The sequence below is a fragment of the Pygocentrus nattereri genome, chromosome 23 (genome assembly GCF_015220715.1).
Source record: "Pygocentrus nattereri isolate fPygNat1 chromosome 23, fPygNat1.pri, whole genome shotgun sequence".
Taxonomy (NCBI): domain Eukaryota; kingdom Metazoa; phylum Chordata; class Actinopteri; order Characiformes; family Serrasalmidae; genus Pygocentrus; species Pygocentrus nattereri.
In genome coordinates this window covers 7,714,664-7,740,802 of record NC_051233.1, presented here as the reverse complement: position 1 = coordinate 7,740,802, position 26,139 = coordinate 7,714,664, and the positions used below count along the sequence as shown (strand labels likewise).

General features: G+C 40.0%; 1 protein-coding gene across 3 annotated transcripts in view; it reads right to left on the bottom strand.

Annotated features, from left to right (window-relative positions):
• Nucleotides 1-26,139, bottom strand: part of LOC108430423 (nucleus accumbens-associated protein 2) — a 79,058-nt gene that overhangs the window by 23,629 nt on the left and 29,290 nt on the right. The window contains exon 1 of one of the 3 annotated variants that reach the window (XM_017702900.2): nucleotides 4,299-4,375. The exons of 1 other annotated variant lie outside the window; for it this stretch is intronic. The gene's annotated coding sequence lies outside the window, so the exon portion shown is untranslated. Of the gene's footprint in view, nucleotides 1-4,053; nucleotides 4,135-4,298; nucleotides 4,376-26,139 lie in introns of those variants that run through there. One more of the 3 variants, XM_017702897.2, reaches the window with a different exon arrangement.

Sequence of the window (26,139 nt, the reverse complement as noted above, 5' to 3'; positions counted from 1 at the left end):
GTTTTATGTACCAAAATAACTAATGTACCAAAAATGTATGTATCAAAAATAAAAAAGTTTCATGAGTATTTTTCAACCTCTTCTCCTTGAGGACCTTGAGTACACTATTTCGTTCCACCTCATGTACCACATGTGATGTGAATGACAATAAAGCCTTATTTATCTTATCTTATCTTCAACTTTTTAGAATTAAATAGGAAACTGAAGGGTTTTGCGTGGATGAGCAACAGACGCTGCCTTTTTTAGAGCAGCTAAGCTAGTGCTAACCTGTACAACACTGGGTTCTAAGGAGGACTCTTCATTTTGTACCTGAGGTATTTTCTCCTCAGCGGATAATGTGCCAACATGTTAGTCTGTCAGAGAAATATGTTTTTACTGTTACTGGGCCAGCTAACATCAGCTACAGTAGTTAGGCTAGTTAGCAAATAAAGCTGCTGGCAGAGCAGCAGCCGCACATAAGCACATATAAAGCGGTGCACAGACCATGCTAATGTTAGCACTTTTAGCTGAGCGTCAGGGATGATTCAGCCATGTTTCAAATGATATAAGAAAACACAGCAGACCCCCATCACCTCCAGCCGCCTAGACCACTTCATTTGAAGCAGTCCACTTTGTTTCTTGGCAGCAGACATAAAGAAACAGTCTGTCTTTTGGGGTTAGCCTTAGCCTAGCATGGCTAGATATCTTATCGATTTAGTCACCATGACAACTTTAGTTAGGACTGTTTGCAAAGTTTGCAACCTTATCCATTAACTCCAGATAAGAAAACAGTATTATAGGAACATCCTAACTAGACAAAATTTCCAAAACTCTGTTCTAACTTTTAGATAAAAAAAATAGCATTTCTTTATAAATTGAAATTCAGGTCTGATTTATTTTGGCCAAGAAGACCAGAATTTCTACTTTTTTTTGGCTTGAAGCTTGACCCCTGAACGTACTGTGCCAAACTGCCATTAAGTCGTGGTTGTGATGTCACAACAGGTGGAGGTTTGGTTGCCTCTGATTGGTCTTCATTATCTACAGGCAGCTCATAAGCTCTTATTGTTTATTGTTTTAGCTAATGTACACACTTAAAAAAGGGCTGTTTAGTAAGGACAATAGTCCTATATAGATTCATCAACATTCAATGACCCGTTTGCATGCTTAGAAAGTTATTTGAATGGTCCCTTAGATGTATGTTTTATATGGTTCTATATAGAACTTCTTGGAAAACGGTTTAATATAGGACCCTTTATGTTGCTGTATAGAACCATATACAACACATTCTCTGCCAATCTGAAGAACCATTTTAACATGCAAAGAACCATTTAAGCAATGGCTCTACATAGAATGTAGTCTTTACTAAAGAACCATCATTTTTACGAACCTTGAAGAACTCGAACTTGAAGAATTGTCTTAAATTGTGATTTCAGTATAGAAACGATGAATCTTTCAGCCCTTGATGAAGCTACTGATGTGTGTACAGCATTTGACATTTTTGCCATGTTTTTGTCACTTTTTAACATCAATAACAAACAGTATTAAGTCAGAAATGCCAACTTGAACCTGCGCAGACTTGCAGTTCAATAAGTAAATAAGTGTGATTAACAGTGTAACGGCATTTAAACAGTATAACAAAATTACATACTCACTGGGTTTATGTATCCACAGTTATCTACCTTTCAAACAAGTGGCCAGAAAAGTGGAGAAAAGCACGAGAGAAAAGAGGAAAGGAGAGAAGAAAGATGGAGAACACTGTGTGTTGAATTGCAATATGAATTGCTCGGTTCTCGTTGTGACTGCGCGTCCGACAGATTGAAATTCAGTTCAGAGACAGAAAGGGATGCGGAGACAGAGGAGAGGAAGAGAGCGAGGGCGAGAGACAGACAGAATGAGTCATGCCAAAGCCATCAAAATCTTCTGTAAAACAATCGCAATAACCGGAAAATGTCACAATATGTGACACGCACCAAAATAACCATTCAGTAGGCAAGTCAATTAATTAATATTTATAAGTAATATTCAATAAATAATCCATCATGCCATTTACACTGTGACAGCTGGGAAATAATTTGTCTACCAAACTGTTTAAAAGAGAAGACATGAAACAACACTGGTTATAGCTCGACGGTTGACGGTGAGCGTACCATTATTCTATCAGGAACTAGTCATTGCCATGACTACAACACAAATATAGCCATTTTATTTACTATCCAGAACCATCAGTGAACCTACATGTAGTGATGGTGAAATAGCAGAAAATCTGAAATGATAATGTTTTCATTGGGGACTATAGTTGGGTACGTTTTAGGCAAACTCTCACAAAACAATGTCTCACTGTATTCAGACCATTTCATGTAGTAACTTTCTATGGGGGAGCTTTTAGAGGTGGACGTCTGGTTCCTATCACCACCACTGTGAATGGTTCTGACTCTCTCAGAGCATAAGACCACTCTGAACAACTCTGTTTACACCTTGATGTGAGGCATAAACAATAACTCTAATAATAAATACGATACAAATGTAATAAAATTTGAACCTAGACGCATTAAGAGTAACTCTGACAATGGCAGCTGCACAAATGTCAGGATTTTTGTGTTTTTAAAGGAACCTTTTCCCCCAGTTTTCCAGGTTTTGCCTGAAAAAAATCTACAAAAATACAGCTAATCAGCCATAAACCTTGTGCTGTTCAGAATAACTGTGACAAATGCATGATGTCTTCTGAACACACTCATTTTGTGTAACATTTAGTCCATTCTGATTTAAAATATTCATAAAGTGGATTCTGAATCTAAAGCCTTTTATCTGTTTATCTAAATTCTGTTCCATTTTCCAGTTTTGTCATTTTTCAAGGAGCTGTTTTCCATAGTTTTCCGCTTATGTCAAATGTATCCAGTGTGCCACAGTGTAAGATATATTCTCATCCTAAAGCCATTTACAACTGCTTAGAAATGATCCTTGCAATGATCACAAGGCAATGCTGTGCCTTACAATTACACACATTGGTACACAACATAAGCTATATTCTAAAGCCAGAGGCATTAAAAATAACAGGAATATCTTGATGAAAATAAAATGTTCTGCAATTTCTCGCTTACACCAAATGTAATTAATAACATAACATAATCTATATTCTAAGGCAGAGACAATACCAGTAACTATGACCATCACACAACACATAAACATCCATAAAAACAGCAGTTGTCAACTTGTTAAAGTGATAATGTGGCACACTTTTTACCCTTTTACCCACAGTTTATCCTTTTTTCAACAATATCGCACAACAAATTGACCTATAAACATCATGAGTACCACCTGCAGTGACAAACGCACATATGTTCTATAACCATAGAAGTTCACCCACTGTATACAACATAAACCATATTCTAAAGCCAGAGGCATCATCGGTAACTGTGACAATGACAAACACATTAATGTATTAAAAACAGGAGTTTTTCCATTTTTTAAATGGTGAAAAACGTCAATTTTCTGTAATTTAATTCTACCAGCCCTAAAAAATAAAGTGGACTCTGAATCTGCAGGCATTAATAGGAACTGTGACAATGGCAAACACATTAATGTATTAAAAACAGGAGTTTTTCCATTTTTAAATGGTGAAAAATCCCAATTTTATGTAATTCAATCATACCAGACATAACAAATAATAAAGTACACTCTAAAACTGGAGTCATTAAGAGTAATTATGACCATTAAAAAAACACATTAATGTCGTAATGTCCATTTTTTAAAGTAAGGGTTTGTTGAAAAACTCAAATTTTCTGAAATTTAATCATACCAGCCATAACAAATAATAAAGTACACTCTGAACCTAGAGGTGCAAGAGTAACTACGACAATGACTAACATAAACATATTACATACACAGGAGTTTCCCTTTTTAAAGCGATTTTGCCCATTTACCCCGAATGTAATCGACTCACCACATTATACAACATAAATATGAAGCTTTATCCTAAAGCCAGAGTCAGCAACAGTAACAATGATAATTACAAATGCATAAATGTCTCACAACCTCACAGTTTTGCCTTCTACAGTTCTATAGTTGCACTCTTACCCTACATGCAATCGGTCCTCCACAGCATATAACATGAGCTATAGTCTAAACTCAGAGGCACCAACAGTAACTAAGACAGACACACACAAAGATCTTGCAGACACGAGTTACGCTCTTGAGAAATTTTGCTGCAGCAGATTTCCAGGAACAGTAACTGAAAGGCCACCACCTCCTCGCCCCCACTGGCGCCCCTCCGCCCCCTCCCACTCCTCCCCCCAATCCCTCCATCGCAGAAGAAGTCTGACCTGCCCACGGTCCGTCTTCAGGCGGGCCTGGGGTGGACCACGCTGAGCAGAGAGCTATCGCAGGAAAAGTCTAAAACCTAACACTCTCTAATAGTCTCTCGCCCTCATTTATCTCTCTCTCATTCTCTGTTTCTCTCTACCTTTCTTTCTCTATCCCTCGCTTCTTTGGCTGAATTCAACAAGTGCTTGCTGCAGCCCAGCTCCAGTGTATCAGTGATGAAAGGAAAAGGCGGGAGAGGCTGCGCGTGTGCAATCAATGCAGCATCTATACGTCGCAGAGAGAGAGAGAGAGAGAGAGAGAGAGGAGGGAAGGAGGGGGGCAGAGAAAACAGGCTACAGTTACAGAGAAGGAGACGGTCGGGGGGGAGGGGGAAGGGTGTGAGACAGAAGGAAAGTCATTTAAGGACAGTACGAGGGAAGAAAAAGCGAACACGCGCTGCGCCGTACAGCCTTCAGTGAGCTTCACACTTCCAGCCCAAAACCCGAGAGATGCAGCAACACAATGCTGAACAATTACGAAAGCCAGAACTCTGGCCAAACGTGCGGCGGCGCATGCCACATAAGTATCCAATAATTTGACCTTTAGAAGCCCCATAGCAGTTATCAAAGGCAATAACAAAGGTATGCTGTAATTTCATATTAACAAATTAATGTATCTAAAATTTAATATTTCTTTTGGTCCATATAAGCGCAAATTTCTTTACGGCTACATAACATTGACAGTCATATTACAACCTGGTCAAATATCACTTGCTAAAGAAAAAAATACATTGAAGTGCACTTTTTAAAAGTACACTGTAAAAGACCTGCTGTAAATGTACAGTATTTATATTGCAGTAAAATACTGTCCTGTTATTTTACAGGACCATACGGTAAAAGAGTGGGTACTTAGAGACGTGCATTGGTTTACAGTAACATACCAGGCAACATAATGCATGGTGGGAAGTCTGCACTGTAAAAATACTGTAAAGCTTACAATAATTTACAGACAGCAGCCCTTTAACCCCAGAAACTACAGGGACTTCAATGCAAACTGACTCAGCTATTCTTAGATTATAGAAGCGTGTAATAAAACTTTGGCCATGTGACGAGTTAATGTAAGTATGCAGTATTTTACTGTATATACGCACTATAATTATTTACTCTAAATATGAAGCATTTTACTGGCAACTGCTGGCAGTAAATTACTGTAAATGTCAGACACATTTTTTATACAATAGTTATGACATATATAGGATATATTTTGGGCACTCCCACCATTACAGATGGTCAATCAGAAGAGACGTGTAGGTTCACTCGTGGTTTTGGATAGTGCATGAAATGGCTATATTTGTGCAGGTATTGGGATGCCTGGTTCCTATCACCACCACTATAAAGACGTCTGAGCCAATGAGTTTCTCTAGAACAGAGCATCTTACAACAAACCACTCAGAATGACTTTGTTTACATCTCAATGATTGAATTAAGCAGTGAAATCAATGGATTATAAGCATGTCTTATGATGATCATGTGATACATTATTTGTGCTTCAAAAGCTGCTTCATAAAACCTGTTTCAAGACGCTTGCAGCTGTTGCGCCAGGTTTTCAGTGAGATTTAGGATGCTTGACATGATACATAACTCAAGTGCCATTTAGTTTCATGTAGAAGTTTCAAAGTTTCAAAGCCAGGCTATGGGTTATACAGAGCACAATACGATATGCTCGCTAATGCCAATGCCAACCACACTCCATTAGTCAAACCCAGTCTCATCACCTTTATGCCAAATGGCCAAAGATACCAATTATTCACATGAAAGGAATGTGACCGAGAATGGGACGGAGCCAGATCACAGACTACACATGCACTTATATCTGTACACACGACACGCTTTTCATCACTCTTTCTTATGGATCGGCTCACTTTTCACTCTTAATCCAAATATAGCCGATCAGACATGTTCACTGTTTGAAATGTGGCTTTGTTAATTTTGCACTGGAGCTACAAGGCTAACGTAGCTAACAAGTAATGGAAGAATGGAATGACAATGTATTAAATACTGTTATCTAGCTAAAGCCGTAATAGTAGCCACTGCAAAGCTAGCACTTTAGCTCAGGAGTCTGCGACCCAAATTTTAACAAGAGCCATTTTGTCCTTTCAACAAAAATCAAATCGACCTGCTAGATGAGACTGTCTGCGTTGCTATGTGACCAGTAGTCTGTATGCCAGTCTTCAAGGTTAAAGGGTGAATTAGCAGTTATAGGCTACATTAACTCCAGCGTTTAAAACCATTTAGTGTTAAAACTGTGTTAGAATGATCAGCAGGGCTTTATTTTACTGCAAAGGAGAATTTTCCCCCCGATTTTCCCCCCAATTCAATCGTCTACAATTCCACCCACTAGTTTAGGACTCCCCCAAGATACTACCAGCACTAGGAGCGTGAAGGCCGACACAGGCTTCCTCCGAGAACTGTGAAGCTCCACCCCAACTTTTCGAACTGTCGCTCGCGCAACGTAATTGGACAGCCGAAAGCGCTCGGAGGAAAGCACAACCGCCCGTTCTCTTACGCCAGCTACTTCTGGGTGGAGAAGGGGGGCAGCCATCCTACCCACCCAGAGAACAAGGCCATTTGTGCTCACTGGGACTCCCAACCATGGATGATTTAGCATCACCAGGGACTGAATTCACAATCTCCTGATGATATGGCCAACACTCCGCATGGAGCCGCATGTTGCCTAGGCCTGTTTTAGGGCTTTAGAGAAGCAGCAATGATTTCTGCGAGCCAATACATGTATGTCATTTTAGTTCATATTTATTAAACATAATCATCACGTTTATTGTATTTAAACTCTGCAAATACTGTAGTAATACTCTTATTTCATTGTTGTGTTCTGGTTGGAAACAAAAGTGTTAAAATCCTGGAATGCTCAGCAGAAAACTATCCAATCAGGATTGTTTCTCTGTGGTATTCAGGTAGATACAGCCAAATAAAATATGTAATTTAGTCCATTTGTACTCTTATTTTTTCACAGCTACCTCAGAATAAAGTCAGTCACACCAGTGACTTCAACTAAAAGCTTCACATGACATCATGAGGTGAACGAGAAAATGTCTGCTGACTGAAAACACACAGTGGACTCTCCATGTGCTTTTCTTCACAGAGCCTCAGAAAACAGGTAAAAGGAAGTCATGTGATGTCATCAGTGTGACTTTTCTTTCAAAGTAAGAGATTTTTTTTGTTAGGCAGTAACACCAGTGACACGACTCCTGGAGACCACAACTTTCACTATATATTTTATAATATTTATTTGGCATTTGTTCTCTTTACGCCATTTGATTCATATATTTTTAGTCATGTGTTGTTTATTGTAGTGTAAGTTGCAGAAAAACACGTTTTTCCCTCAAAATATGACCCTCAGCCTTTACACATGACTGTGGGGAGAAGCAATTCTGTGGTGCGTGGAATTCTAGATAAGTGATTTATTAAATGATTATTGTTACAATGACTTATTGTTTTATTTTTAAATGTAAATAAATTGTAGCCCTAATATGTTTTAAGTGCAATATATCTGTAAATGCCAGGGACGCAAAATGGACGTTTCTGTCAAATGACCCAGCAGCATTAGCTTTGTAGCTGCAGTGCAAAACTAAAGAAGCAAACTTCAGGCACCAAACGTGCCCTGGCTGATCAATTACACTTGGATTAAGTCAGAAAACTATGACTGGACTTCTACAAGTATTCTTCCCTTGTCACTGTTGCTATAGCTGCATCTGCGCAGACAGACAGAAGCTGAAGGAAAGGTTACCACGCGACGGCGGCAACAGACAGCGAGCTACAAAAACGACAAGGCCAGAGTGAAACAAAGCCAGCCAGGCTTTGCCTTCTGTCTGCGGGCATTTCTGAGTGATCTGTCTGAGCTTGCAGCCGCCATGCCACATTCAGATGGAATTCATTTCACTTTCCTTTTTTTTTTCTTCCTTCCTTTCTTTTTCTAGAGTTATGCCCTTCATTCTGCCTACTGACTGCGCACTTGAAAAGAGTTGAGTGGCACTTATTTTCTCGTTCCAGGTGTCAAAACAATTGTAAGAAGTCATGAAAAAGACAAAAGACGCTGAAGAAGGTCATCGTGGCCCTAGCCCTAAATGTAACGGAAGCATGCGATTTCTGGGAAGTCACAAATTTCTGACAGCCCCGCAACGTTTCGCATATCATGTGGCAGCGGCAGATGGGACGGTCAAAGACAACATCTCCTGCCAAATAGGATGCAAATCGAGACAAAAGAGGAGCTAAGAAAACATTACACTTCTCAAAAAAAGGGAAAAAAAGACAGAGAACACATCCATCACTGCTTTTATCTCCACAGGCGCTCGCTCCAATAACAGGCCGCCCTAACACAGCAATATTGGATATTGGCAGCAGTTTAGTGGTTCCTGGATAGGTGGGTATACTGTGCCTTCTTCGAGATCCCCTTAAACATATTTAACAGAAATGTTGCACACCTCCAAAGCTCAGACCTTTTTTCACATTCAGTGGTATTGAGGACTGGACTGGGGTGGTCAGTCGATTGTTCAGCTTCTTTGTTTCATGTGTCCGTCTCCTTTTCTTAGTGAGGTTCTTCTTGTCAGCTACACATCCTTTCAGACCCGTAGCGCTGAGTGGTCTTCTCACAGTGGAAGGATGGAGGACAGAAACACCTGTGGATGTTTTCAGATCTGAAGCAGCTTGATTTTCTCCTCACTATCAAAGTTGAAAGCTTTAAGTGCTGTTTAACAGTTGGGGGCAGTTTTGGTGTACCAGGTCTTCCAGGTGGTTGCTAGGAGCCCCATTTTCCTTTGACTTTCTCTTTCCTGAGACTGGTAGATTATCTTATCTCATCTCCTCAGAAATATCTTCTGAAAAAGATCTCAATAACACTTCATGGCCTGGAAATGAAATATGTAAGAGCAGTTTCTGACTTTGGCACAGCGATGTATACATTTGTATACGGAAGTCCAAAGAGGCCACAAACCGTTGTTATAATTTTCTGGAATGTTATCTTGAGAGAACATGATAAGTAACTCAGTATTTCAAGATAACAATTTTGTTATCTTGAGATCACAAGATAATTAACTCATTATCATGTTCAATTTTTCCAGTAAAGTGTTTTAGAATCTTTTTATTGTTTGTCCTTTCACTTGACTTTCTTTCTCTCTCTCTCCTCTCTCTCTTTCTCCTTTTCTCTCACTTTCACTCTTTTTTTACTGGCTTTCTCTTTCTCTCGCTCCATCTTTCTCTCTTTTTCACTCTCTCCTTCTCTTTCTCCTTATCTCTCTCTTTGTCTCTCTTTCTCGTTCTCTTTCTCCTCTCTTTCACTCGCTGTCTCTCTTTTTCACTCTCTCTCCTTCTCTTTCACTCTTTCTCATTCTCTTTCTCCTTCTCTCTTACTCTTTCACTCTCTCCTTCTCTCTCCCATTTCACTCTTTTTCATTCTCTTTCTTGCACTCTCTCCTCTTTCTCTACCTTTCTTTCACACCTTCTCCCTCCTCTTTCACTCTCTCCCTCTTCTGTCTTTCTCCTCTCCTTCTCTCCCTCTCTGTCCATCTTCGTCTAGCTCAATCTGTCTTTCTTTCTCTCTCTGCCTCTTTCCTCTCTCTCGCTCTACACTCCTCTCTCTATGACTGGCTTTCTTTCTTTCTCCCTCTTTCACTTTCTTTCACTGTCTCTCCCTTTCACTCTCCATCTTTCTCTCGCTCTACCACTTCTACTATCTCTCTCCCCTTCACTCTTCTCTCTTTGTTTTTATTGTTTGGGTTTATTGTAAAACTCTGTCTATTTGACTAATCATCAAAAGTCAGTGGACTCATTACCCCTCAGTACCAACATCCCCCAGTGGAGCCTACAGACAGAATAAAACAGTGAACAGCGATGAAACAGACGTTAAATTGTATAAACAAAGTTCATAACTGCAAAGCCATACTTATAATTAACTACGCATTCAGAGCCGACTGTAGATGGGACGCTTCTCTTCATTGTGCATTCTGCTTATTTCACTCTCCAGAGAACTCAGTTTAACAAGCCAGAACACATTTCAGCACTGAAATATTTTCACTCTCCTGCTGTAACACTCTCTGACTACAAAGAGGCTCCACCTCGCTCCTCTGGACTGTCTGTACTGCGCATCAGGCATTATGAGCATTTTGTCTTTTTACGCATTCCTCTCTGGTCTCGCGGCGGCACTGCTGCAACTCAGCCCGACTACAAAGGAGCTTCATTTCTTTCTGAGAAGCTGCTCTAATTTATAAAGACTCCCCTCAGACCCAGCCGTGAAGAGAGGATGATTAGTTTGATCTTAATAAAGCTGACGGCCTTAAAATGCTGAGTTTCTTAAAATTCCAAAAGTAACTGAAGTTACAGCCCAACTGACACGTCGGCTGTCGATACTGATTATTCACGATTTTACTGGTATCAGCAGAAAATAACGGTAAAATACTACAAACTAAAATAACTGAACAGCAAAGAGAGAAACGAGGGTTTTATTATAGTCTTTATATGAGTGTGACCATCTCTCTCTTTCTCTCTTTCTCTCTTTCCCTTCTTCTCTCTCCCTCATTTTCTCTCTCCCTCCTCTCTCTTTCTCTCCTCTTTCTTTCTCTCCTTCTCTCTCCATCTTTGTCTTTCTCTCTCTCTCTCTCACGCTCCTTTTCTCTGCCTCTCTCCTTCGTTCTTTCCTTCTCTGTCTGTCTTTTCTCTCTTTCTCTCTCTCTTCTCTTTCTCTCCTTCTCTCTCTCTCAATCTTTTTCTTTCTCTACGTATCTTTATGCATCTTTCACTCTCTTGCTCTCTCTCCCCCTCTTTCTCTCTCCTTCTCTTTCCTCCTCTCTCTCTGACTTTCACTCTATCTCTGTGCCTTCTCTCTTTCCGTTATTCTCCCTTTCACTCTTTCTTTGTCTTCCACAACTACTTCTCTATCTATTAACTACTCTTCTCTATCTATTCTCTCTTTGTACTCTCCCACCCTCTCTGTATCCTCTCTCTCTTCTCTCTCTCTCTCTCTGTACTCTTTCTTAATCTCACTCTCTCTCTATCTCTCTGAAGGTACAGAGTTTGTAGACAGATGATGAACACATGGGTGGGGTATGTGTGTGTGTGTGTGTGTGTGTGTGTGTGTGTGTGTGTGTGTGTGTGTGTGTGAAATAATGTTGAGTCAGGATGAGAGAACACACATACACACACACACACACACACACACACACGCACACACACACACACACACTAAATATAGACTTTGATCATCTGTGATAACAATATAAAGAAACGAACCCGTCAACCTGCACACATGAATCCTCAAACAACCTCTACCACTCAAATGATTCAATACTACTAGAAAAAATGAAAATATGACAACATAAAAACAAACAATCCAAACATTGCCTACTACACTGCGTATATATATATGTATCTACATAGCTCTGCAAGAGTCACAGATCAACATTCATTTATTTAATTTCCAATTAAGTTCTTCATTATTCAGGAGTTACTTTTGAGGATATTAGTTCCAAGATACTCCACTTGCATAAGGAACGAGGAAGTCAAACCTGGAGTTGATTAAATTAAAAACGATTAAAATCTACAGAAAAAAACAGGGCTCCTAACAACCACCTGGAAGACCTGGGAAACACCGAACCTGCCCCCATCAGATAAACAGCACTTAAAGCTTTCATCTTTGAGAGAGAGGAGGAAATCAAGCTGCTTCAGATCTGAAAACGTCCACAGGTGTTTCTTTCCATCCTTCCACTGTGAGAAGACAAGTCAGTGCTATGGGTCTGAAAGGATGTGTAGCTGTCAAGAAGAACCTCACTGAGAAAAGGAGATGGACACATCAAACGAAGAAGCTGAACAATGGACTGACCACCCCAGAGACCAGACCTCAACATCACTGAATGTGTTTGATTACTTCAGAAAATAATCAACCAGCTTCTAAGACTGAACTTTCGAGATGTGTCTGCAGATTTACTTGAGGAACTGAAAGGTCTTCTGAAAAGAATGGAAGCCGGAATAAAGGTAAAGGGTGATACACTGAACACTGAGAAATCTGATATAATATTCAGTTTAGCTTAATTTTCTATAAAATAAATGCTTCCTGCCTTCATTTCCCTGATTCTGCACAATAAAAACATGTACATAATGGCATTTTGACTGGAAGTCAGCTAAACGAGAGGTGGTCCTTGGCTTCTACACAGTACTGTGTGTTTTTAAATTATGAACTACAAGTTTAAGTGTTCACGGAGGCTTTTAGCGAGAGCAGAAGGGATGCATTTTCACGTATAAGCTTCAGAAACGCCCCCCCAACCACACGTCCCACTCCTCTGGACTTGCCTGCGGTACATAAACACATGCAGCCTGTCCGTCTGGCCCTCACTGACCAGCCTCACGTCCCTTTATGAACAATCCTGCTTTATAAATATTCAAACACTGCGGCGCTTCTCATGTCTAAGAGCACAACAGACATTCAGCGCACGCGGAGGCAGTAAAGCTCCTTGGCAACAGGCCTAGCAACGGGACGGGAGGGGTGTCTGGAGAGCGTCTCGTGATGGAGGGGTCCGGTGTACTAACTTCAGTCTTAAAAGTGTCTTGTACAAGCAGAAAAGCTCTTAAACCTTGATTCTAACTCATTCACTCACGGGACGTGTCTCAAATCAGTCCCCTGTAGGATGTAATGAACTAAAGGGGTGTTTTCTAGGGCTTTCTGAAGGCAGAAATTCACCTACTGTTCATCTGCTAATGACACACCCAATCAGGGGCGGACAATATGATGACATTTTATTATTATAGTGATTTCTCAGTACATTATAGGCATAATCAGTATGTTTAGAAAACTGAAGGGCTGCATGGATCATAAAAACACAGCAACAACCAGTATCTACACGGTAAGAAGCAGCTGACTGCATGTCAGCCCATTACTTTTTATATATATATATATATATATATATATATATATATATATATATATATATAAAATGGACTATGATAACGTTATATATATATATATATATATATATATATAGATAAGCTCCAGCAGCACTGCTGTGTCTGATCCACTCAGACCAGCACAACACACACTATCACACCACCACCACATCACTGCAGTGCTGAGAATGATCCACCACCCAAATAGTACCTGCTCTGTGAGGGTCCATGGGGGTCCTGACCAATGAAGATCAGGGTAAAAGGGGGTAACAAAGTATCAGAGAAACAGATGGACTACAGTCTGTACCTGTAGAACTACAAAGTGCACCTATACAGTAAGTGGAGCTGATAAAATGGACAATGAGCGCAGAAACAAGGAGGTGGTCACAATGTTATGCCTGGTCAGTGTATAGTGTAATCCATACATTATGCATGTATGTGTTCACCCACTTATCAAACTTTCATGTATGATCCATTTATTATGCATTTATGTCCAACATTTGATACCTATATCAAACTATGCAACACGCATAGTTCATATTTGGGAAGATCACATCTATTACACTGGGGCTTTGTTTTGTTTACCTTTCAGTTTTTTCCCATTTTTTAAAATAACAAAGTTAGACCCAGAGCTGAATAAGTGTTTTTCGGCTAAATATAGTACACAATACATACAAACAACAGAACTGCTCGGCATAGGCCATGCATTATTCAGCAGTGGATACTGCGTCCAGCAGATATCACGAGTAAAACCTACTGACTAAACACTAATGAAGCTCCTCTAAACTATTTCCACATTGTCCTCTGTAATTAAATAGCTGTCAGAGCCGTGTTAACCAATAAAGGCCTATCATTTCAGTTCTGGCCAAGATGCCCATCATGTTACTTAATATAGATGCAGAGAGGCAGTGAAGAAATGTGGTGGCCTGCACGAAAACATCAGTGCCGCTTAAACTGAAGGCTGCTTACATAGGAACTTCATAACACATACACTGAGGAACATTATTAGTAACGTGCAGAATTCAGAGACCATCCTACATTCATTTCCAGCCAAAGCAGTTACTAAATAATAAGTTATTCATTTCTGTCTGAAGAACTCTTTATTACAGCTTCCATTCTTTTCAGGAGACTCATTTTCAGTTTCTCAAACAAATCTGCAGACACACCTCCAATGTTCATTCTTAGAAGCTGGTTGCATTTTCTGCTTCTGCTTATTTGATGGGGGCAGTTTTGGTGGTCTACTAGGTGTTTCAGGTGGTTGTTAGGAGCCTCATTTCTCACCTAAATTAGTTATTTTCCTTTGACATTCTTTTTCCTTAGGCATGTGAATTATCTTATATCTAATCTTAGAAATTTAGAAATATCGCCTGAAATGAACTATATTGGTAATTAAGTATATATATATAAAACACGATTTGCGGTCTAGTCTCACATTAATTAATCCTTATGCATGTATTCAAGCCCCATATAAGTAGCCTTCACATAAAGTGTTACCAAAATATCATAGCAATTTGTCTTCCAATGCCATGTGGCTCTATGCACCATATGACACATGACCCGCAGTATGCCCTGCACGCAACTCCATTATGTCTAATGGAAGAACTATTCATGGCTGGAAGACGTCCTGTGCTGAATAAAGCCACAGTTTCACTGAATCAAATCAACAGTAAATCACATGCTAAAAGATAAGAGCTGATGCTATTCCAGCCAGCAGGTCCAGTACACTGTCACCCTAAAGTAGGTGCTCAATCTGTCATGTCTTAAAAGAGTTTCAATAAACTTGGCAAAGCTGACTCTCAAACACGCCCTCTTAAAGGCATAGTTCAGCAAAAAATTCAACCACAGCAGTGCCCAACCCAACGCCTTCCCCCAAAACTAAACTCAGTCAAGACATGTTGAGCTTTTGAATTTTGCTTCTTTAGTTTTGCCCTGGAGCTAAAAGGCTAATGCAGCCCAGATTACGCCCAGCTGGCATTGCGCTAACCTCGTGCCTCAGTCATGAAATAATTGCTTCAAACCAAGTGGTTAAACTGCTGGTGTGGAATAAAACTGGCGTTTACCAGTTTGACAGAGGATTTTTATCACCCTCATGTTTTCCTTCATCAGCGTTCTTTCACTACGATATCCAACATGCATTACACAAATATGGTGTACAACCACTGGAATCCATGTGGTGTCAACTAGACCTGACTGCTAACCTAGACTCTAGGCCAGAGGTCAGCAATATGAGGCTCTTTGCTTATATTTGCATACTCAGCTGGTGTCCTGATAAGTTCAATCTGCAACAAGAAACTATCAAACACTAAAAAGTCACGAGGACAAAGTCAGCTTCTCGTTTGCCAGCTTTTGGTTCCCATTCCACCATAAATGGTGTTAAATTCTGGCGCATCAGGCATCTTTTAAGGTGGACCGGGTGAATTCGAACAAGCTGGTGCGTGAGAAGCGACTTCAGCCTTGTCAAAAGTCAAACGTTGAGAGAAATGTTTTACAAGAAACTGTCCAACTTTTGAGGAAAGGTTTCCTGTTAGAGATGTGAGTAAAGCAGCTATAGCTGAGCTAAAGCTTAAAGCAGAGCCCAGTAAATCTGTGTTTTCGTTTGTCATTTTTAGCTTATTCTCAGCACATTAGCACCTGCTGAGACATATTCACAGCCTAGATGGTAAAATGGACATAAAACGTTGTGGCTCCAAAATGGTCTGATGTTTGGTGAAAGGACAAAATTGCTATTCTTCACATCTGGGTTGTGTTGGCTAACAAATACAAATCAAGCTGGCATTTTGTAACCTTACCTTAAAAGAAACTTAAAGAAAAGAGTGATTTTAACTTTATTCAGCTCAAAATGGACACCAGAGACCCATTCGGACTAAAAAAAGAAGCACCTCACAAACCAGCAACACTGCTAACTTTAACTATTAGTTTGCTGTCCTTCCCATCTTACTGCCCACTTCTGTCATTTGAGGAATATTCTTTCCATTGTAATGCTGATTTGAAGATACTGTATATGACAGCAATAATACTAGCATTAAGGCTAGTCGCCGGCCTTCCTTCTACACTCTACTGCATTCTCCCACCTTCAAACCACATCATAAGAAGGGGGGGTTTCTTAGTCTTTGAACCAGACAATCTCACTCTAGAAACCACTGCAGCACCACTGTAGGTGAACAGGCACGTTTACAACAGATGTAGCGATTTTGCATTGCTCATTTTGGCTGAAGTGCAACCTCAAGGAACCTCAAATAGTATCAATCATAAACCTGGACAAAAAAAATGGACAAAGTTCAGGTTTCAGTATCTCTGCTGCTACTATTTTTAGTGATGCGATATACATTTGATTATAGAGTTCAGTATAAACCACATGACTAAGCGTGTGATGATCCAGCCATGAAGACAGAATGATGTTAACAAGCTTCCATTACTCATTAGCAACATTAGCCTGGCAGGTCCAGTGCTTTACCCTGGCCAAATCTGGGAAAATTGTACCCACTTGTTTTTTTTTTGGGAACTAAGCAAGTTTCTGACAAGATAAAGTGAAGAAACTTTTTCGCCCTAACTTTTCCTTCACTTTCTGATGGTCTTTCATTTCCTGTTCCACTATGTTTTGGAAGCAGAGCAGATGTGCTGTTCCCAGCTCAGTTTTAAGAGCTTCTAGCAGATTTCTGGCCGGTCAGCAATAGGAGCATGAGCGCAGCTTACTGCTGAAGCTCTAAAGTCACCAGCTAAAGTAATGAGGCCTGCTGTGCACGAGTTGTGAACAAACACACACACACAAACCAGTGGAGTAGAGTATGCACTGTGACCTGGACTGCCAGCGCAAAGAGGCCGCTCAAAATGGCATAAACTGAGCTAGGGCACAAACAATATGCCATTTGGTAAAGGTGGGAATCTGTACACCAGAGGTTTCTAAACACAAGGCCATGGATCATTTATGACACCATGATTCGCCATTTTATCATCATTAATGAACATGATATTCTGACAATAGTATTTTTGATTAAAGGCTTAATTCTTACACAATTTCAAACATTATAGTGTGCAATCTGTCTGTGTTTGACCTGCAAAAAATAATATCTTGCCATGTAAAATTAGGTAGGTAGTAGGTAGGTTACTACTGTCTGCTTTCAACTGAAAGTTAATGTAAGTGTGTAAATGAAAAATGAATAAAAAGACTTTTTATCGCTTCAAACACAGATAAAAAAAAGCACATTTCAGTAAAAATATGATATCAGCGGTGAAAGATCTGTGGTGAAAGATTAGATTTCTGCTTTGCAACTGGCGAAGAAACTCTCAGAAGATGCGACGTAAACATAATGCAAAACTGAGACTTCAAGTGTGTAATTGGTTTCAGTGTCTTTGCTGTCATCTTGTGGCAACGATGCTCGCTTATTTCCTTATTTCCGTCTGTTTAGCACATGCGCAGCCTGAGAAATCTGAAAGAAATCTGAGTAAGAGTTCACATGCTCTGAGAAATCGGATTACTGGGCTAAAACCCAGCTTATTGAGTTTTATAGTCCTTACTCCAATCTCAGAAATCAAAGCATGCTGTTTACATGACCATTTGAATAATCAGATTGTAGAAATCTGATTATGATCGGATTATTAAGTGCATGTAAACACACTTTATTGTGTTTATTTAGTTTATTTATTGTTCAACAAACTACTGGAGTATGAAATTTAATTGGCTGCTTTCAGCTGAAGGCTAATGTAAACGTGTAAATGAAAAATGAATAAACTGACGTTTTATCGCTGCAGACACAGATTAAAAGAAGCACATTTGTGTAAAAATATGAGCGGTGAAAGATCTGTGGAAGATCTGTCTGAATCTTGGGCTATTTATCTAATCACAACATCACAGGCAGTATAAAGTAATACATACAAACTTGCAGTGAGAACGGCAGTGGCAGTAAACTAACCAGAATTATTCTTTATGAAGATACATATGAATTCACTTGCACACGTGATGTTCTTTGTATTGTGTCATTAAAATTTGCTGAAAGGCCTCATGCAAAAGACAACGAGTCCTTCTCAGTATATGTGTCACGCATGTGACTCCGCATTCGGACTCGGACTCCAACTCCCAGGATAGTTAAACTCCCTTTAACTATCTTCATCTGTGAATTGTAATAGCTGAGAGTACAAAAGTCCGGGCTTTAGACTTAGTCTTTGCGAGGTTTCTCTGATATGACTAAGCGTTCTCTGTTGTATGTTTATTGGATTGACCACGTTTATGACCCTCTGTGCTTCTGTATTTGACTTTGTTTTTTTGCGTTCCGTTTTTTGTACCATTGCTGTTTTTTGGATATTGGTTTTGACCCCTTGCTTGAACTCTGATTACTCTTGGTTTTTTTCCCCTGTTTGGATTTGGTTGACCGGTTTATCATTAGACCTAGTTATCTTCTATCCGCAAGCGTCTGGAATTCTGTCATTGCTCCGCGCTACAATATGATGTTAGGCCTGCATAGCGTTCTAGTTAGTGTCACCTCATCTGAAGGCAGCTTTCTTAGCTCAAACCTCTTGCTTTATTTCAACCATATTCATATTTTTTCAGATCATTTTATTTTTTGAATAGTAATGTTTCAGACGTCCATCCATCCATCCATCCATTTTCTAAGCCGCTTCTCCGTCAGGGTCGCGGGGGGGATCCTGGAGCCTATCCCAGCAGTCTTCGGACGGAAGGCATGTTTCAGACGTGCTCCTCTAAAATTTCCCTTGTGCTGCTGAACTTTTTAGTCTGTTAGCACAAGTGGTACCAATGCAACCAGGCAGATGACAGTCATCATCATCATCATCATCACCATTGTTAACCATACAGTCCAAATAGGGTTGCGGTAGCAGTTGAGACAGTAGAGAATCCCAGATTACCTTGTCCCCCCACAACTTCCTCCAGCTCATTCCTGGGGACCCCAAGCCACTCCCAGGCCAACATGGAGATATCATCCCTCCAGCGGGTCCTAGGACGACCCCGGGGTCTTGTTCCGGTAGGCTGTGCCTGATACACCCCCACCGGGAGGCGTCCAGGGGGCATCCGGATCAGATGCCCAAACCACCTCAGCTCAAATGTAGCAACAGTAACTTGGAATTTTGCAAATGGTCAATTGGAAACAGGCACACAAGTCAGTGAAGCACTGAGTGAGTTTACATGCAGAAAATCAGATTTTGTCAGAATCCAATCAACGTGTTTACATACACTTGAGTGATCAGATAATGGGGAAACTCCAGGCCTACATGAGTCAGACAGTAAACAGATGTCTGCTTTACAATCGGCCAATAAACACAGAAGAAGACGCAACCTAAACATAATGTAAAACCATTTCATGCCACAGCTTTTTTTAAAAAAACATTGCGTTGCTTTACCTGGAAATATACACATACATCATCTTGAAGATGAAGAAAATTTGAATCCTTCATTTCGTCAAGCATGTATTTGGTTTCAGTGTTGCACCAAAAGTGTTTCACTGTGTCTCACAGCAACACTGCTTGCTTATTTCTGGTACCGCTGTCCGTTTTGCACATGTACAGTATGAGAAATCTGAAAAAAATCAGAGTAAGAGTTCACATACACTGAGAAATCTGATTACTGGGCTAAAACCCAGCTCTCTTTATTAGGTTTTCTAGTCCTTACTCCAATCTCAGAAATCAAAGCATGCTGCTTACATGACCATTTGAATAATCAGATTGTAGAAATCTGATTATGATCGGATTATTAAGTGCATGTAAACACACTTATTGTTTAACAGACTACTGGAGTATAAAAATAAATCCTAATCTATTAATATTCAATCATATCCGCCTGATATTATTGGTTATCCTAACTGTTAGGGCCTTAAAACTGGTGCTGGTATTGGCAAACTAATTTTCATTTCAGTCAGGCGTTACTCAACACCCGCAAGAGATTTATGGGCTGTTTGTGTTTGCCTGTCGAGGACAGTTCACTCTGTAAGGTAAGAGGACTGAATCAACTCATGGGAGAATAAATAAATAACAGTGTCCCTGTGCCATTCAGCCTCTGAATTTGAGGATAAGCTCAGAGAGACTAGTTTTTAAAAAGTGTTCAATATAAATGATTATGTTTTCTTTGCTAGGGTGCAGTAACTGACCACAGTTGCTGCACCTAATTGGCCTAATCGGCTTTATTTAAAGGAAAACAATATCGCACGTATAAATATTAGTGACAGTATTATTTAGAAAGGAGACACTGTGATGAACCTGAAGCTTAATTCTGAACCTAAATATACTTGTGAGGAATACTCAGGTCCTTCTAGGCCTTCAGGAAAGACAAGATTTCTGGGAGCTAAAATGCACTTCTGTAATTTTTATTCTTATTCTTATTTAATAGATTTATGATTGTTATATTTAAACTCAAGTATTGTAGTAATGTTCAGATTTCACTGTTAACTTTTGGCTGAAAAAATTTAGATTAAATTCAGCCAGAGGAAAAGTGCTGACCTGAAACTGTGGTATCTAGGTAGATGCAGCCAAGCAAGCTCTCTCATTGGTTAGGACTTCAGGAGCTGAACAGAAATCTTAACATGCCAGAACAACTTCCAACTGAATTAGGAAGTGACAGAGCAATCAACCAATCACATTTACTTTACAATGCGACCAACAGAGAGATACGTCACTGGCTGTGAATATGGCCCAATCCCATTTCACGTCTCGATCCTACCACTTAGCTCCATCCCTCCTGTTTTTCACGTTCACGGCTAGGCATAGGATGTCCCGATTTTTGTTGAGATAGAGGGGGGTAGGGTGCAGTATTAGGGCTACATGGCCCTCCAAACGGAGGTTTTTCAGATGCACACTCCAAAGAAACCCACAAATCAAGAGTGTTTTCTCCATTAAAAATGACAATACCCACTGTATTATCTTTGTTTAATGTCAACTGAATGTATTATGGTCCATTTCTTCATAACAAGCATAAAAATCGCCAGTAGTGTGGTAATCCTGGTATGTAGCTAGCTAAATTCTCCCCATTCCACCTTAAATGGAGCAGGAGTTACATTCTGGCACTTACAAAAATACTCTTTTCAACACGGAGAAACGGATAAACAATCACAGACGACATTCCGTGTTTATTTAACAAAGAGGCAGTGCAGTTCAAGAATGCATTACAAAGTTCCGAAGGGGATATGATCCCACTGAAATCCTCATTTGAACAGCATAAGGCCAGCCATCCATACAAGCCTCTCACCAGAACCAGAATCAGAATCGGTGTGCTACGCATACAAGGAATTTGGTTTTGGTTACAGGAGCTCACAGTGCACAGTATCAGACAGACATTCGCATTTAGAGAATAAGATAAAATATAACCTGCATTCCTACCATCACCCACTCAGACATACACACACAGTCATACCTGTAAACCTTACAATGTGCAAAGTATGGGTCTAAAGTTAAAGTGCTGAGTGCAGCAGCAGGTAAAGGGTGTATAGTGGCAGAAAAAGGGATCCATGAGGCAATAGTCAGATAAGTGGGGTCATATGACAGGTGAGTAAGATGCTAGAACAAACACTGGTCTGAGATGGAGGATGGAGGATGGAGATGAACTTGATACTACATACCAGTATTTTTGAAGAGCAGTATGAAGCTGGAATATTGTTCATGTGTAATATTAACAATATTTTAAATATCTCAGCAACCATGCAGCATTCCCGAGATATTAAGCTGTTTGTGTACTACGTCCCTTGATGTCATTTATTAACGGTTAATCTAGAATTTTCATGTTAGCACACGGCTAACATACTATTAGAAATCCCATAGGGCTGCTAACAGGACTTCAGTGTTTTGGTTTTTTTTGACTGCGTTTTGACATTTATTGAGCAAACTGAAGGCCTAGTTCTAATAGTCATGGTTCACCACTGAATATACCGAAAGGTTTTGCTTATTTGAGAAATGTATATTTTCAACAGAGAAAGAGGTGTCCCCAAACTTTTGCATGGTACTGCATGGCCAAATCGTCCTGTTCTTTCCTTCCACATTATTTTATCAGCAGTGTTTTATAGACGTCTCATGGCCTCGTTCCATGAGACGAGAAGGCTCTGTCTCTGACTGCTTCTGTTCTGCCTCAGTTCTCTTCTTTCTGGGTTACGCTGGTCTAGAACAGAGCAGAAGCAGAGTGGTGCTGTATTGGTGGCACATGCACTGCCTTCAGGGATTCAAAAACCAGACAGTAAAATACCACAGCAAGGAATGTGGCACAGGCTTTAGGTCTCTTTATACTTTGGAGCACAGTCTTAGGTGTTCTACATCATGAAAACTGAATTAACATTACCACTGAGGTAAGTCATTCTCCATGCACTCTATACATGGAAAAATATTGTGTACATCATAGCATTTACATCTGTATCATTCAGCCTATAGCAGTTCAGCCCTACCTGAGTGTTTGATCCTGGATATATATATATATATATATATATATATATAAATAGATATATAAATACATATATAAAAGAATCCCATTATTAATCCATAGGGTTTAATATGATGTTGGCCCACCCTATGCAACTATAACAGCTTCAACTCTTCTCGGAAGGCTTTCCACTTGGTTTAGGAGTGTGTTTATGGGAATTTTTGACTATTCTTCCAGAAGCGCATTTGTGAGGTCAGATACTGATGTTGGACGAGAAGGCCTGGCTCGCAGTCTCCGGTCTAATTCATCCCAGAGGTGTTCAGGAGGTCAGGACTCTGTGCAGGCCAGTTAAGTTCTTCCACATCAAACTCGCTCATCCATGTCTTTATGGACCTTGTTTTGTGCACTGTTGTAAAATTTTAATTGTCCAAAATCTCTTGGTCTGCTGAAGCATTAAGAATTCCTTTCACTGGAACTCCTGAAAAACAACCCTACATCATAATCCCCCCTCCACCAAACTTTACACTTGGCACAGTGCAGTCAGACTAGTGCCATTCGCCTGGCAACTGCCAAACCCAGACTCATCTATCAGATTGCCAGACAGAGAAGCGCAATTCGTCACTCTAGAGAACACGTCTCCACTGCTCTAGAGTCCAATGCATTCGACTCTTTGCATTGCCTTTGGTGATGTAAGGCTTGGATGCAGCTGTTTGGCCAAGGAAACCCATTCCAGGAAGAAGTTGGGCCCACATGTTACAGCGTAGACAGCTTCATGAAGCTGAACGTGTGGACCCAACTTCTTTGGTCGACCTTGGTGAGGCCTGTTCCGAGTGGAACCTGTCCTGGAAAACCACTGTATGACCTTGGCCACCGTGCTATAGCTCAATTTCAGGATGTTAGAAATCTTCTTATACCCTAGGCCATCTTCATGGAGAGTAACAGTTCTATTTCTCACATCCGCAGAGAGTTCTTTGCCATGAGGTGTTACGTTTAATATCCAGTGGCCAGTATGAGTGAATTGGACCCATGACACCAAATTTAACAGCCCTGCTCCCCATTCACACCTGGAACCTTGTAACTCTAACGAGTCACATGACACCAGGGAGGGACAAAGACACAATTGGCCACAATTTGGACATGTTCACTGTGAGGTGTCCTCACTTGTACTGCCAGCTATTTAGACATTAATGGCCGTGTGTTGAGTTATTTTCAGAGGACAGTAAATCTATTCTACTATACAAGCTGTACACTGACTACTTTATCTAACTTTCAATTCTATAGTGTTGTCCCATGAAAAGATATGATAAAATAAAGACTTTCTGTAATTGGTCTATATCTTTATTTATATGATCCTAACAGATGTTCGGTGTTCTAGAAGGGCTGATCACCTCATCAAATACTCAGAAAAGAGTATCAGGATGTAATTTATCAAGACCACAATAGTATACCATCATACTAGCTAGTCTTAGGTTATCCTGAGATCAGTAAGATCAGATGGTTGGCTGATATTCATAGAGGCATATACCTGCAAAAGGTTTTAAAATAGTTAAACATGTGTTCTGATAAACTGCACCTTTGTTTTCATGTCTTTTCTAACTTTCTCCTACTTTCTTTCTTATTTGTTTTCCACAGGCCAAAAGGCCAGCACTATTGTTTAATTCATTTGTTTCTTGTTTATTCAACCTCGCAAAGTCAGCTTAAGATTTTCATCTCTTTTGCAAGTGCATCTTGGTCCAGAGATCACATGAAATGCACACACACATGCATCAGAACAGTGAATAAACATTTCAACACATTTAAAGAGTAAGTTTGTATTAGATCAAAAGTGCATAAAGTTGCATAGCTGTCCCAAGTTTTAAAGAGAAATTCCACTGATATTTGAAATGTTCTGAATAATTCAGTGTGTGAGGTGTAAACAGAGTCATTCAGAGTGATTTGGTGTGAAATGGTTCAGATGTCTTTACAGTGGGGGTGACAGGAACCAGGGGTTGCCATGATGACACAAATATAGCCCTTTTATTTGCTGTACAAAAACTATACTATACAAAAAAGTTTTCTATGGGGATTTTGAACAGCACTATGCACATACGTCCCCACTATAAATAGTTTTAAAAACATGTTTTTGAGCCAAATAATACTGTAAAACAGACATCAGGCGGTGAATTCAGAACCATTTCATGTAATAACGTTATGTGAAGGAGCTTTTAGAGGTGGATGTCTGGTTCCTATCATCACCACTGTGAACCATTCTGACTCGGTAAGTTTCTCTAGAACAGAGCATTTCACACCAAGCCACTCTGAACGACTCTGTCTACATTTTAACCATTTAATTCTGCACACATTTTATAAAACTGGTGGAATTCCCCTTTAACGTCTTTAATAATTATTATTCTAAATTGTGGGAAATAAGAACTTAAGATTTTGGCTGCTACCGTCCCTACATTACCACACTACTTCAATCTCCACTACAGTCTCCTCGACTGTGATTTATGACCAGCTTTTCAAAGACTGGAACTGATTCTGCTGTTTCCCCCTTTATTCTCATTATGCTTACGACTGTGGCTGTTTTCTTTATTATCGCAGAAGCTGTTAGGAAAAGTGTCTGTGGCTTGTGGCTGGAAAGGAGAGGAACTATACCAAATTAGAGCAGGAGACAAAACTGATGGTTTTAAATGACTATAAACAAGGTCAAAGTTCAGCTTTGCGGAGTGGCGGTGCTGGTCATATGACAGTTCTGGCAGCTAACTCTCGAACCACAAGCCCATATCAAATCTAGTTTGATTCAGTGATAAATGCTTCAGCTCAACTGTACAATACTGACTGAGCTATAAAAAAAACGTTGAACGCACAAACGCGACTGGAGGAAATGTCCAAAAGTATGCGGACAGGCTCTGGAATATCGAGATGCCCTGGAGCAGCCGTGCACATGTCTGAGATCACCATGCTCAATGCCAGTGGAACTGCGTTCTCTGGAGTGATGGTGCTCCATCCAGTACCTTTGGGATGAGTTGTGATCCAGAACTGACCATCCAACATCAGTACCTGACCTCAGTAGTGCTCAATCAAATCCTTACAGCATTGCTCCAACATCTAGTAAAGCCTTCCCAGAAGAGTACAGGCTGTTACTGCAGCAAAGAGGGACAAACTCACTATTGATACTTTTCATTTCAGAAGAAATGCTACAAAAAAAAGCCTGAGAATTGAATTGTGGCCCAAGAACATGCACCTTATCAATTATTGACTACAACTGCTACTTGCTTGGCACAGTGAGAGTTTAATGGAACTATTTATACAGTAGTTACATAATGCGGAATATGACAATAAAGCCACATTTTGTGTTTTTTAAATTTCAAAACAGCTTGAGAGTTTTACTGTGTTTGCATATTTTATCAAATATCATTACAACTGACTTTAACTGATTCTAGCATTCATGGAGTTCAAACTGCTGCACCTGCACAGTGACTGGAAAGGCAGCGATAGCTGTAAATCTTTCTGGACGTGCTCTACTCATATGCCTCAACAGAATTCCCCTGTAACGTACTTCTAGATACGTTTAACTGCACCTTCCCC